Below are 14,828 nucleotides of genomic sequence, written 5' to 3'. Positions count from 1 at the left end.
GGGCATGGCAACCCTTTCCAGTATTCTTGCATGGCAAAACCCATGGAAGAGGAGCCTGGTAGAATACAGTCCACTGGATCGAAAAGAGTCATACATGACTGAAGTGACGGAGCATGCATGCAAGGCTTTCAAAGTCCCTCTCTCCAACCTAGATCAATTCCTAATACACACTCACAGTAGTATATATATATACTTTCTTATGGTGCTTTTCAAGTGCGTAATTAATAGTGAATTGTGTAATAAGTTGTTTGCTGTATCCCCATTGCCTGGTACATAGTTGATGCTCATTATGGTTTGTTAACTAAATGAAGACTAAGTATTTTGCAATGCTTGGTAAAGGAAGCTAGAAAATTACTCTATTTTAAGAGGAAAGATTAATGTCGATGCTACAGGAATATTGGAATTTGATATGGTAAATATCACAAATATCCTGAGTCTTACGGGGGTAAACATTTTAAAAAATTTTTTCTTTAATTCCTCCAGCTCTAGAAGAGAAGAAGCCTCCTAAAAGATGAAAGCATTTATGTTTAGTCGCTCAGCCATGTCCAAGTCTTTGTGACCCCATGGACTGTCACCAGGCTCCTCTGTCCATGGGACTCTCCAGGCAAGAATACTGGAGTGGGAAGCCATTCCCTTCTCCAGGGACTCTTCCCAACCTAGGGGTCAAATCCAGGTCTCCTGCATTGCAGGCAGATTCTTTACTGTCTGAGCCACCAGGGAAGCCTAAAAGCTGTATGAGAGTGCTGTTTATACCATCATTTTCTCAACTGGCTGTCTTCAGGCTCTAAATGTCAACCTGCCAGGCCTGTGTGCTTAGTCATGCCCGACGCTTTGCAACCGCATGGACTGTAGCCCTCCAGGCTCCTCTGTCCATGGGATTCTCCAGGCAAGAATACTGGAGCGGGTTGCCATTTCCTTCTCCAGGGGATCTTCCTGACCCAGGAACTGAACCCGCGTCTCCTGTGTCTCCTGCACTTCAGGCAGATTCTTTACCTGCTGAGCCATCAGGAAATGTCAACCTAGAACCTGACATTTCATAGAGAGGTTTTCTTTTGTAGACACCAGGTTCTTGCACATAGTGTATGCCACTAGAGGGTGCATTCAACTAAAACTCATCTTTAGTATTGTGCTGAATTTTAATCTGTAGAAGGTTGTATATTCCTGGAAGTGAAGGAAAATGATCTCAATTTGTTTTTGTGGAAATGCATCAAATAAAGATTAGAAATTGAGTAAATCAGCCATAGATATCCTTTCAGATTTAGAAGAAAGTATTAGTATTAATAATAGCTAACTTCCACTGAACATTTTATAGGTACCTAGAACTATGTTTAATGCTTTACATTCATCACCTGATTAATCCATCCAGTATCCTGAGAGGTAGAAAATATTATGTTCTCCATTTTACAATGAAAAAAAAGTTCAGAGAACTAAAGTAACTTATCCAAGGTCACACATTTGGTAACAACAGTCAGGATTTAAATATCAAGATCTCAATTCAAAGGTGTAAGCTCCATTAGTATGTTGAAATATTAATACTACAAGGGATTGTTTGCTGGCTTGAACCCTTAAGGTGGGTTAAAACAGACTTTACTTACCCTTGCCCATGTGAGACTTTTTTTTTTTAATGGATTCACTTTTACAGTTCAAGAGATTTTTTTTTATTAAAATTTTTCATTCAGATATCACTAAAATACTATTTAAATGTGTTATTTTCAAAACAACATGATCCAAAGGGTAAATGTTAAGTGAGAAACTGAAGTTCTAGTTATGAAGGACTGAAGTACCTCATTTTTAGAAAATTGTGAAGTATACAGTGCATACAAAAAAGGTTATAAAACATATGAAGTAATTATAAAGCACATGCTCGTATAAACACTGCCAAGTTTAAGAAGCAGACAATTGCCAGATATTGTTTGAAATCATATTAATGTAAATATTTTTGCAGAGGCAATGCCTTTTAATGTTTCAAACAAAAATTGTTTGCTATGGTATTAATATAAGCTTTCTACAAACCATCTCTCATCCTGCATAATAAACAATAAATTCTGGACAAAATATATATAACAACTACCTGAGGACTCTGAAGAGTAAATAAAAACAGACATTCATGGAGGGGAGTAGAAATCTGAAGAAGCAGTTAGCACATGATTGTGTGTCCCTTTGTGTGTTTGTGTCTTTGCCATAAGAGAGGGCCACACTCACAAAGTACATGAGCAGCTAAACTGCAATAGAAACCCTACCATCAACTTTCTGGTGTGAGGAACCAGGGGAAAGAAGCCTGCAACAGCCACTCCTGGAGAACAAGGAGAGAAAAATCTGAAGAAGGAGTGCTCTTGAAGCTCTTTGTATGTGTATGTATTTTGTATTGGGCTGTCCAAAAAGTTCATTCATTCTTATGAAAAACCTGAACAAACTTTATGGCTGACCCACTATATGTCTATGAATCCCTCACAAGTCTCAGGCTGGTCCCTGAACCCACGTGCATGGGACAAACTTAAGAGGCTAAAAGAATGAACTGAGATTTGAGCTTTCACAGACGGAAAGTGAGGCAAAGCCTGTAACATAGTCTAAACAAGTTAACTGACCACTTGAAGTTTTTTTTTCCCCTAAGGAATAAAACAGAACTCAGAATATATATAAAATCACATCCATAATGTCCAAGATAAAATCCAGAATGTAAATGTAGCACTGGTTTAGTGGTACTTTGAATTCTGATCTTCCCTAATTTGCCTGCTATTTTTCAGAGTCCTCAAATAGCTGATGTCTGCATTGTGCTTTATAGCTGTATTCATGGGGAGAAAGGGGAGAGTGTACTCATTCCATCTTACCTGGAATTGGAACCACTACCATTAGAATTAGAATTTTAAATCCTCATTCTTACCTGGATTCTCTCAGAATAAGAAGTCTTGTCAGCCTGAGTAAAGTCACCTGTAAGTGCTTTAGGGCTGGGAGTGTCCAAGGACCACACAGGATAAGCCAGCCCTCAAGCTGAGTCTCACAGTAGCATGAGAAGCTATTTAGCTGTAGAGTAATTTGGAATGAAGTTTAGAGAATCTAAAAAGAAGGGCTGGGACCAGATTTTACTAAGTTAAAGGATTTTTTAAAAAGCCAAATCAAAGTGTTTGTAGTTTATCCTTTAGAGCTTAAACAATGAAGACCTTCACATAGTTTTTTAGATTATACAGTGAAGTGAAAAGTGAAAGTGAAGTCATTCAGTCATGTCTGACTCTTTGCGACCCTGTGGACTGTAGCCTACCAGGCTCCTGCATCCATGGGATTCTCCAGGCAAGGATACTGGAGTGGGTTGCCATTTCCTTCTCTAGGGATCTTCCCAACCCAGGGATCAAACCTGGGTCTCCTGCATTGGAGGCAGATGCTTTACCATCTGATTATACAGTAGATCCCATAAAATAGGTCTAAAGAAGAGGGTTGGATGTAGAAAAATGTTTTAATATCTTATCAGTGCTCAGGAGCCTCTGGACGATATCCAGTTCAGTTCAGTCTCTCAGTTATGTCCAACTCTTTGTGACCCCATGGACTCCCTGTCCATCACCAACTCCCAGAGTTTACTCAAACTTATGTCCATTGAGTCATGATTCCTTCCAACCATCTCATCTTCTGCTGTTCCTTTCTCCTCCTGTCTTCAGTTTTTCCCAGCATCAGGGTCTTCTCCAGTGAGACAGCTCTTGGCATCAAGTGGCCAAAGTACTGGAGCTTCAGCTTTAGCTCCAGTCCTTCCAATGAATATTCGGGGTTGATTCCCTTTAGGATTGACTGGTTTGAGCTCATTGCTGTCCAAGGGACTCTCAAGAGTCTTCTCCAACACTGAACAATATACTTAGTGACAAATATACGTATGGAATATATACTAAACAGAAATACAGCACAGGAGAGGAAAAGAATTAATGATTCTACTGTTGAGAATAAAATGAGATCCAGACCAGTGACATTCTAACAGTTTCCTTCTTAAAACTCTGTCGTGATTTTTTTAAGCTGCTTTCAGGCTCTTACAAGATAGGATGCAAAAGGCAAGGAGAAAAGGAAAGATATACCCATTTCAATGCAGAGTTCCAAAGAATAGAAAGGAGAGATAAGAAAGCTTTCCTCAGTGATCAATGCAAAGAAATAGAGGAAAACAATAGACTGGGAAAGACTAGAGATCTCTTCAAGAAAATTAGAGATACCAAGGGAACATTTCATGCAAAGATGGCCACAATAAAGGACAGAAATGGTATGGACCTAACAGAAGCAGAAGATATTAAGAAGAGGTGGCAAGAATACACAGAAGAATTTTACAAAAAAGATCTTCACAACCCAGATAGCCACAATGGTGTGATCACTCACCTCAAGTCAGACATCCTGGAATGCGAAGTCAAATGGGTCTTAGCAAGCATCACTACGAACAAAGCTAGTGGAGGTAATGGAATTCCAGTTGAGCTATTTCAAATCCTGAAAGATGATGCTGTGAAAGTGCTGCACTCAATATGCCAGCAAATTTGGAAAATTCAGCAGTGGCCTCAGGACTGGAAAAGGTCAGTTTTCATTCCAATCCCAAAGAAAGGCAAAGCCAAAGAATGCTCAAACTACCGCACAATTGTACTCATCTCACACGCTAGTAAAGTAATGCTCAAAATTCTCCAAGCCAGGCTTCTACAGTACATGAACCATGAACTTCCAGATGTTTAAGTGGATTTAGAAAAGGCAGAGGAACCAGAGATCACACTGCCAACATCCATTGGATCATCAAAAAAGCAAAAGAGTTCCAGAAAAACCTCTACTTCTGCTTTATTGACTATGCCAATGCCTTTGACTGTGTGGATCACAACAAACTGTGGAAAATTCTTAAAGAGATGGGAATACCGGACCACCTGACCTGCCTCCTGAGAAATCTGTGTGCAGGTCAAGAAGCATCAGTTAGAACTGTACATGGAACAACCGACTGGTTCCAAATAGGAAAAGGAGTACGTCAAGGCTGTATATTGTCACCCCGCTTATTTAACTTATATGCAGAGTACATCATGAGAATCACTGGGCTGGATGAAGCACAAGCTGTAATCAAGATTGCCGGGAGAAATATCAATAACCTCAGATATGCAGATGACACCACCCTTATGACAGAAAGTGAAGAAGAACTAAAGAGCCTCTTGATGAAAGTGAAAGAGAAGAGTGAAAAAGTTGGCTTAAAACTCAACATTCAGAAAACTAAGATCATGGCATCTGGTCCCATCACTTCATGGCAAATAAAAGGGGAAACAATGTAATCAGTGAGAGACTTTATTTTTTGGGGTCCAAAATCACTGCAGATGGTGTCTGCAGCCATGATATTAAAAGACACTTGCTCCTTGGAAGAAAAGCTATGACCAACATAGACAGCATATTAACAAGCAGAGACATTACTTTGCCAATAAACATCCATGTAGTCAAAGCTATGGTTTTTCCAGTAGTCATGTATGGATGTGAGAGTTGGAGTATAAAGAAAGCTGAGTGCCAAGAATTGATGCTTTTGAACTGTGGTGTTGGAGAAGACTCTTGAGAGTCCCTTGGACTACAAGAAATCCAACCAGTCCATCCTAAAGGAAATCAGTCTTGAATATTCATTGGAAGGACTGATGCTGAAGCTGAAAATCCAATACTTTGGTCACCTGATTCAAAGAACTGACTATTTGCAAAGACCCTGATGCTGGGAAAGATTGAGGGCGGGAGGAAAAGGGGACAACAGAGGATGAGATGGTTGGATGGCATCACGGACTCTATGGATATGAGTTTAAGTAAGTTCTGGGAATTGGCGATGGACAGGGAAGTGCTGGATGGACAGCCTGGCGTGCTGCAGTCCTTGGGGTCACAAAGAATCAGACATGACTGAGCGACTGAACTGAACTGACCAAAGGCCCTTATAGTAAGGCCAATGGGTAACAGAACTGAGTTCCTTTTTTCTTCATTAAATGTTATTTTACAACTACTCCTTAATGAACAAGCATTACCTTTAAAATTATTACTAAAGAGCTTTTTTTAATCCATGGAAGTTTTGAGACAAGCCCATGAGAATTTCCAATTATATAGATTCATAGAAATATATACCTTTAAAAATCTTGTTTTACGGGTCAGAGAAGTTAAGTGAGTGCCATAGGACACACTGCTAGTGACACAGTTTTATTACCTGACATGCAAATGGAGATGGCCCTATATTTTTAGTTTTTCATTTGATTGTTGGTTTTCTCACTAAATAACAAAATTACAAGCAGGACCTGAAGTGCCTAACAGCAGAAACCCATTAGTGGAAGTTGCTTGAGATTGTTAAGCAATAAGGAAAAGAAATAATATGAAGTGTGTGTTCTTCCCTGAAAAAGCTTGAATCTTTTTCATACCCTTTGTTGAAACATGAAAAAAAAGTAGCACTGAAACATTAATCACAAAAATGATGTGGTCTTCTGACACTCTTCTCGCCCTCTTCTGATGTGTCTCTCAAGCCTGAGTTCCTAATCAAGCATTTTAGTGGTTAGAGTGTCAAGTGCTTCAGATGAATACTTAAACCTAAATTATAAGTAAGTGGTAAGATTCGTAAGCTCTTCTCTCTGAAGTACTTCCTCCCCTTCTCCTAAAGCCTGAGGAAATGCTATCTGGTATGGCCCTATGTTCTAAGGCACAGTGAGAGGTCTGTGGTTACAAAGGGAATTCTATAAAAGGATAGTTAGGAAAAAACATTTTTTGATATCTGTGTGTGTGTGTGTGTGTGTGTGTGTGTGTGTGTGTGCTCAGTCGTGTCCAACTCTTTGCGAGCCCGTGGACTGTAGCCTGTCAGGCTCCTCTGTCCATGGGATTTCCCAGGCAAGAATACTGGAGTGGGCTGGCATTTCCTTCTCCAGGGATCTTCCTGACCCAGGGATCAAAACCGTGTCTCTTGCATCTCCTGCACTGGCAGGCGGATTCATTACCACTGTGCCACTTGGAAAGCCTTTTTTATATCTACTGTTTGCCAATACCTTGTTAAAGACTGCTGCTGCTGCTGCTAAGTCACTTCAGTCGTGTCCGACTGTGTGTGATCCCATAGACGGCAGCCCACCATCCCTGGGATGGTGGATCCCAGGCTCCCCCGTCCCTGGGATTCTCCAGGCAAGAACACTGGAGTGGGTTGCCATTTCCTGACAACCCTTGCCTTTAAGCAACCAACAGCCTGTAAGGGTGAGACATGAAGACCTGTAAACCACTAGTAAGGTAATAAGTGAATGAATTACACTGGGAGTACAGATTACAGATAAGGTCATTCTTCCTGGGAGATTTTTGGAAAACCTCACAATAGAATGTGTTGCAGACAATTGGAAAGAGGGATTAGGGAAGTGATAGGGAGGAGTCAATAAAAAAGAAAAAAATCTCACCATCTTCTTCAATAAGCTGAAATGCTTTGTGTAAATAAGGCATGATCACACATACATATGCACAGACTTAAGCTAATACTTGATACAGGACCAAAGTGAACACAATAAAATGACCAAAATATTTAGAACTGATTTAGTAACTACTATAAGTAATCTACCTATAAATCACTGAGTAAAAAATAACAATTAATTTAAGAGGACCACATATTTGGAAAATAGTCCTCCAAAAAGTATGGCATGGAAAATAAATGATCATGGGAAAAGAGGTTCTACAAATATTTTAAGAAACATTTATGGGCCAGGAAAATGTACAGTTATATTTATACTTATTCTGGAAGATGTGAGTATATGATGGTGAACTCTATGAAGATGAATTGGGCACCACCTATATCCCCAGAGGAGTCTGTAATCTAGTGGAGGAGATAGGAAGGTGTGCCAACAGTACCCCAAGGAATAGATGAAAGATGGCAAATGTGGAGCTGTGCCCAGGTATGCCCAAGGCAGTGCAATATGGAAATTATTAGCCAGTTTTCAAATACAAATTGGCGATAGCATGTATGTTGCTTTAGATATCTAAACCGTGTCTTGGAGCAGGAGAGCAAACCAACAAAGGGATTTCTTTCAAGATCTGATCCAAATGTACAGTGATGGGGTTGCCCCAGGATGTTCCACTCTGGCCTGCTGATTATTTTCAGCTGAAAACAGGCAAGCCCCAGAAGACTTGAGAAGACCTTCTCAACATCCCTGATAGTGTCCAAAAGAATTTAAGATAGGCGGCCTGTCCCAGGAAGAAGGAATTATCACCATAAATAATAACTATCATAAGTATGCTGTATACACTAGCAGTATGTCCTATGACAATCACTTAACTTCTCTGACCTGTAAAACAAGAGAGGTAGACAGGAAGAAACCTAGCAACGTCCATTTGATCAAAGTCCTGTGTCCCCTGTCTTTGGATGGCCCAGCAAACATTTCTATACCCAACATTAAGTCTTTTTGTCATCCTGTGAATTATCTCACTTCCCTTGGAAGTCCCCGACCCCTACCTACTTCTCCTTAGTCCAGAATAACAGTTTTACCTCATCTTGCCTTGACATCTTTGGAGTTTTTCATATTTATAAGGATTTCCCCATGCATATGCAATACATTTGATTTTCTCCTATTAATCTGCCCATGTCTGCCTTTTAATTACCAGTGTAAACAGACAAGAACAGAGAGCGTTTATATTCATCACCCGATTCTGCAAGGATTAAGTCGTAATCTGTCGCAGTCACTGACCAACACTGTTCTCTGAGAGGAACAGTGCCTCAGACAGAGGGAATTAAGATGATAACAGGATGCTCTGTGCTTTGGACAAGCAGGCCCCATGGATAGTTAGATGTACCTCTCAGGAAGAATTTTAATGAACCCAGGGTCTCGCATCTTCCCATACATAGAAAAACACTAAAACCATTAACTTGAGATACCTGTTCTTTGTGACTAACATTACTCTTTTACCAACATGTATGATTGACAGATTCCTTCACCAAAAATCATCTATCAATATATGCACTGATTTCTTCCCAAATGTTTTTGGAGCAATTCCTCAGAGTTACTGAGAGGCTGTCTCAGGCTGTAGTTCTCAGGAAAAATCCCTGAATAAAACAAACATATAACTCTTACTTTGGGCATTTTTAAGTTGATACCAGCCAAAAGAACTAAGAGGGATGGAGGGCAAAATTGCTCTTCCCCTCAACAGTCTTCACTCCATAGGTGTTGCTGCTTTTCCTGCACTGGGTATGTGTTCTAAAATTATGTTTAGGATAGTGGAGGTGACTACACAGCCGTGTAAATGTGCTCAGTGCCACTGAACTGTACACTTCACAGTGGTAAATTTTATGTATTTTTATCACAATTTGAAAAATAGAAAAACTGCTGTTTGACCTTTTTATGAATAGTATTTTCATCTTGATTCTCTTGAAGTTTACTTTTTACATCTTTATTTGCTACTAAGAAGCTGTTCTTAACTGTAAGAAGCAAGTTGTTATCCATGTATAATTTTCCTTTCTAATCATAAAGTCAGCCATCAACTTGAATTTAGAAAGTTCTATTGTGGAGCACAAAGCATTTTTAAAATAAATATGGCCATTATTAGTAAGCATCTTATGCTCTAAAACTTTCCAAATAGTCGTGAATATTCATAACACTAATGCTCACACACAGTAATACTCATTGACATCTGGGGGAAACTAAGATACAGAAACTAACATTTTAAGATAGCTTAACTAACATTAAATTTGTCAAAACTGTATCTAGGCTTTAAAACATCTGTTCCCTTTCCTGCACTCGGAGACATGACCCTCCTGTAGTTGCCTAATATTTCATTCTATTATATGCCAGGCTAACATTAAAATAAGCATTGATACTTGGCAAACATTCATCTTTCCTTCTCAGTTTCAAATTCTGCTGAGTCTCATAGTAAGTCCTATTTGGAGGTGGTGGAACTCTCCCTACCCAACATGATGAATACATTTCTAGAAAAGATAAAAAACAGGGGCTTCATTGGCTTATAAAAGCGCCAGGAGCATAAAACAGGGGAAAATCCCATCTCAGTAGTATAATAAGAAAATTTGGAATCTGACAGAGAACAATTATTTAGTTTCTATTACAAAAAATAAAACAGGATAGCAAAAGATAAATCAACCTGTTTTTTTTTTCTTTTTTTTTTAAAAAATATGGAACGCTTCACGAATTTGCGTGTCATCCTTGCGCAGGGGCCATGCTAATCTTCTCTGTATCATTCCAATTTTAGTATATGTGCTGCCGAAGCGAGCACTCAACCTCTGTTTTAATTAAGCCAAACCCATAGGTCATTTAAGTAAAGGTTGAAGAGATGTGCCCGGGAGTATGTTGAACACGATGGACTAAACCTTAAACCTCCAATAGCCAAAACTTTTTACCTGCCTAGCAGAAAGAGATGTGATTGCACTGTCAACCAAATTGTTGTCATGTGAGTAAAATGCATAAAAGGCTTTAAAACCAAGGCTCTTTTACTCATTAAAGTCTTCTAGCGCTTCATTAATTTTAATAGGATAATCTAGTTCTGATTGAAGTGCACCTGAATGCAGTTAGTGCCTCATCAGTTCTGATGAGCTCCAAGTAATTCAAGCCATGTCTGCAGAGTGATCACAAATTGTGTGTCTCTGTTTACACCTACCCTAGGCCTGTTTGCCCATGTCCTCAGCAGCACAGCTTTTATATTCCAGGAGCCGAGCAGCTTGTTTTTTGATCTCTCTTACAGTAGAGATTTTTATTTTCAGAGCTGCCTTTATACAAAAAACTGAGTTTTGTGCAAACAACAACAACAAAAAAGATTTTGTGGAGATGCCAAAATATGACATTTCTTCTCCAAATCTTCAGACTGAATGCAGATATAGAATATAGATATGAGTCAAATGCATTTTTGAAAAATTGGGAGTCTGATGTCTATGTTAAAAAGTAAATATCAGTTCTGCATTTCCATTCTAACTCTGTTTCAAAAAATTCTTTTTAGAAAAACCTCTTCTTGGACTTCCTGGCAGTCCAGTGGTTAAGACTCCATACTCTCAAAGTAGGGGATAGGGGTTCTTTGGTTTAGTCTCAGATCCCAGGCAGGTCTTTTAGTCTTCCAGATGGCTAATCTCCATATGTGCAGATTTTTCTAGTTTAATTCTCAGAGGGCAGTTTTATTTATATTTTTCTCTTTTTTTGAGGGTTTTGAGGCTCCCCCCAATATGTTATATTCCTCAATAAAATTTTAAATCCTTGTATAGTTCCCCATGCATGAGAAAAAGAGTATTTCTACTGTAGAGAGATTGTGATTATTTCATTTTTACCTCAATTATTAGATTAAATACAGTAGATATTGCATAATTTGTACCAAAATTTTCCTCCATTAAAATTACTAGCAACTATATATCCTTTCACATTAAAAAAATTAGCCTTGCTTAAATGTCAAATTTTCTAATTTTTTTGGCCACGTGGCATGCAAGATTCTTACTTCCCTAAGCAGGGATCAATCCCATGCCCTCTGCAGTGGAAGCACTGAGTCTTAACCACTGGATAACCAGGGAAGTCCCTAAATGTCAAATTATTAAAAGTTGTTATGAAATATTTTTGACATTCAAAAAGGAATAAAGACTTTTTATGTCTGGGGACCAGCAGGTGAGAAGAGTCACCATTGTGAAAGGGGTAACCACCAAAAACCATAGAAGTCAGAAGACAATGGAACAAAATATTTAGAGCTGAAAGAAAGGGGTGAAAAATAGAGAATTTAATGTTTCTTGAGTCAGGTAATTAGGTCTGCGTCTTCAAGAATAGGAATTTTATCCCATTAATGTGTTGTGAGATCAATTTAGAGTACTACAATCGGCATTTTTTAAACTGAAAGAGAATAATACAGAATAGAAAAATATCAGAGTGCATCACACATAGTAAGGGTAAGAATTATTACCTGAAACTTTTATTTGGGTTTTATGTTACATACACATACACACACTCTTACTCATATATGAAAAATATCAATAATATAATGAATTCTAAGATAAAAATATATTTCTTCCCAGAGGTTACAGTGAAAGAAAAAAAAAATGTAAGTCACTGTCTTATATTATTTAATCATCATAAAAACTTTGTAAGGCAAATTATCTTTGTTTACAAATGAAACCAAGACTTTATTGAGTTAGATAATTTGCCCTTGGTCACAGAGCTATAGTGGCTGAGGCTGAATTCAAGGCAAATCTTTTGACCTCAAAACAACTTCTTTCAGATGCTTTCACAACATGCTCTTTTAAAACTTTGGCCTGAAGAATAGCCATTTCTGCATAAGCAGACAAACTGCGGCAGCACAGAAGTCAAAAATAAGGACCCAAAGAAGAGAGCCAGAATAGTTTCCCAGCCATCAAAGCCTACTCCAGCTGCATTCTGCCACAGATACAAGGAACATCATAAATTTTAAAAGCCCCGTGACACAAAACCATGCTCTGTTCACATCATTGCTTGATGAATATTGATTAAAGGAGACTTAGTAAACGGAAACTATTTGCATGATCTGACGACTTCAGCTGAAAGATATGGCATTCAATTAGAATTTTAATTAATAGTTGTCTTTTTATCTCTTTCAATTGACTCATCTTTTACATAAAATCTCCTATTTTCACTGTAACACTGCCAATGTGCTTCTTTCTTGAATAGCAAAACAGACCACAACTTCTGTAAAGAGGATCATATCACTCAAACAGTTGGCAATATTTGAGGAGAAAGGATATTCTTGTATCCAATTTAAGTGCTATTACATGCTCTGAAAACTGTCTGAAGAGCTGTCAGAGGAGGATATTTGATGAATATGGAAGATGTCAACAAAAACTGAGGTGCTAGATTGAATATTTAGGAATCCATTGTAGACTTTGTTTAAATGACTGCCTTTAGTTATGAATATCCTGCTCTGAAAGAGTAAAGTCACATGTAAGTACATTCCTGGTAATACAATAAAGGGTATTGACCCACAAATCAAGAGTTTCAAATGTAAACAAGATAATTTAAACCTTAGGAAGTCTATGGTCAAGCCAATATTAAATGCAAACATGAGGGTCGTTATTGATGAGTAGAACTAAAGATGAGCAATGAATTAGGTAAAAATGCAACAAAAAGGAGAGATGTTAACTTACTCAGTTAATTCTTGTTGTTAATAATGTTGCTTTGGATGTCATGGTATAGATGACAAGGCTTGCTTTCTTTTTAAATATATAGCATATAATTTTATGCCATTGCTTATTTTTTAGTTCTTCTATGAAAAAACAAAAACAAAATTGGTATATACTTCTATCTAATCTCTTCAAGCTCATTTATGCTTATGTTCCTTCAGATGTATGAATTTGCCTTCATTTACCACTTATCTCATCAGACCTTTCAGAGGAGCAATCATCAGATCTGTTGTTTTGTTTGCCCTAAAAAATGGTTTTAAGGCATATTCAGAGATAGATTATTATCATAATAATAATTTATTTTTTGTTATTTAACAAGCAAACTTTTACATGGTACTTAAAATGTGTTGGGCACTCCTAAGTGAACTTTACAAATATTTTGTCCTCCCAACAACCCTAGGAAAGAGGCATCATCATTCTCATTTTATACAAAAGAACTTGAAGTGAAGAACTTAGAGACTAAGTCAATTACTTAATGACATATAATGGGAGAGCTGGGACTTGTAGTCAAGACACGTGCTGTAGAGTCAGCATGCTCGGCCATGGTGCCAATCCTCTCAACCCTCCCTCCCTCGTCCCCAGCATGCCAGTCACTGTCGAGGTCGTGCTCCCTCTTACGTCTACAGGCATTGGTGGGTAGAATGGCCCTCCACCCCATCCCATTCGGAGGATGTTCAGGGGAATGTCACAATATCCTGAATTATATTGGGTGTGCCTTCCTCTTCTAAATTTCGACCACATATCAGTCTGTCACTCAGAGGTTAGTATGGTGCCTATTAGCATCAGCACAAGTGGATTATTTTTATACTTTATAAAAAGGAGGGACAACAATGCTTATAGTAACGATGTATCTTCACTGTAGCATCTATAGTACTCACAAAATGCAGAACGTGATCTCATTCCTGTTATTCAAGGTGTTTTACTATTCATGTGGAACACTTTTAGATTTATAGAGTTAGTTGCTCCCACCTCTTCTATTGTGCTCTTCAGGTTACACACATCACAGGATAGATGGAAAAGAATAACAAGATTCGAGAGATAAGTATCTGCGTGCTGAGAGAAGAATTCAGCTATTGAATTATACTAAATATGTTTTCAGTGTTTGAGACATCAAATTTTGGATTGCTTTTGAGAGACCGAATGTACAACTAGACAATGGCCAGACTATCTATGAAAACAGAACTCTGACTCACCACCTCTGCAGCAACCAATTCAAGAAGCCAGACCGCAATCTTTGAAGCCATCAGTTTTGAGACTGGGCTTGGTCAGTGACTCCCAGTTTCCCTCATTTTTGCCCCTGCTTCCAATCCAGGACCAGTCAGAGAAAGTCAAATACTACTTCCCAAACAACTTACTTAGGAAATCCCACTTCTAGTGAGTCTGCCTCCAACCTCCCCAGGCCTACCACACCACTCAGAGCATACATGAGCACACCCTTCTTTTTCACCAGAAAGCTTTCCTATGCCAGCCTTTGAGTTTTTGCCAAATTTAAGTAGGCAATAGTAGCTGACTCCCTTGCTACAGCAAGCCCTGCATAAATAGCCTCTATTTGTCCTCATCTATATAGTCTTTATTTCAAGAGAAATGAATCTCCTCTAACTCTACTTACCAGAAAACTGATTACATTAGTTCCTCATTTTCCAACGGTGTCTGTAGGGATTTGCAATGGCAACCCACTCCAGTATTCTTGCCTGGAGAACCCCACAGACGGAGGAGTCAGGTAGGCTACTGTCCA

At 38.5% G+C, this 14,828-nt stretch overlaps 1 non-coding gene across 1 annotated transcript; it reads right to left on the bottom strand.

Moving 5' to 3' along the window:
• Positions 1 to 10,081: 10,081 nt before the first annotated feature.
• On the bottom strand, positions 10,082 to 10,188 carry LOC122701061. The gene has a single exon (XR_006342911.1). It is a non-coding gene; the product is annotated as a U6 spliceosomal RNA (small nuclear RNA).
• Positions 10,189 to 14,828: the final 4,640 nt, after the last annotated feature.

This window comes from Cervus elaphus, chromosome 9 (assembly GCF_910594005.1).
Source record: "Cervus elaphus chromosome 9, mCerEla1.1, whole genome shotgun sequence".
Taxonomy (NCBI): domain Eukaryota; kingdom Metazoa; phylum Chordata; class Mammalia; order Artiodactyla; family Cervidae; genus Cervus; species Cervus elaphus.
This window is presented reverse-complemented; position numbering and strand designations above follow the sequence as displayed.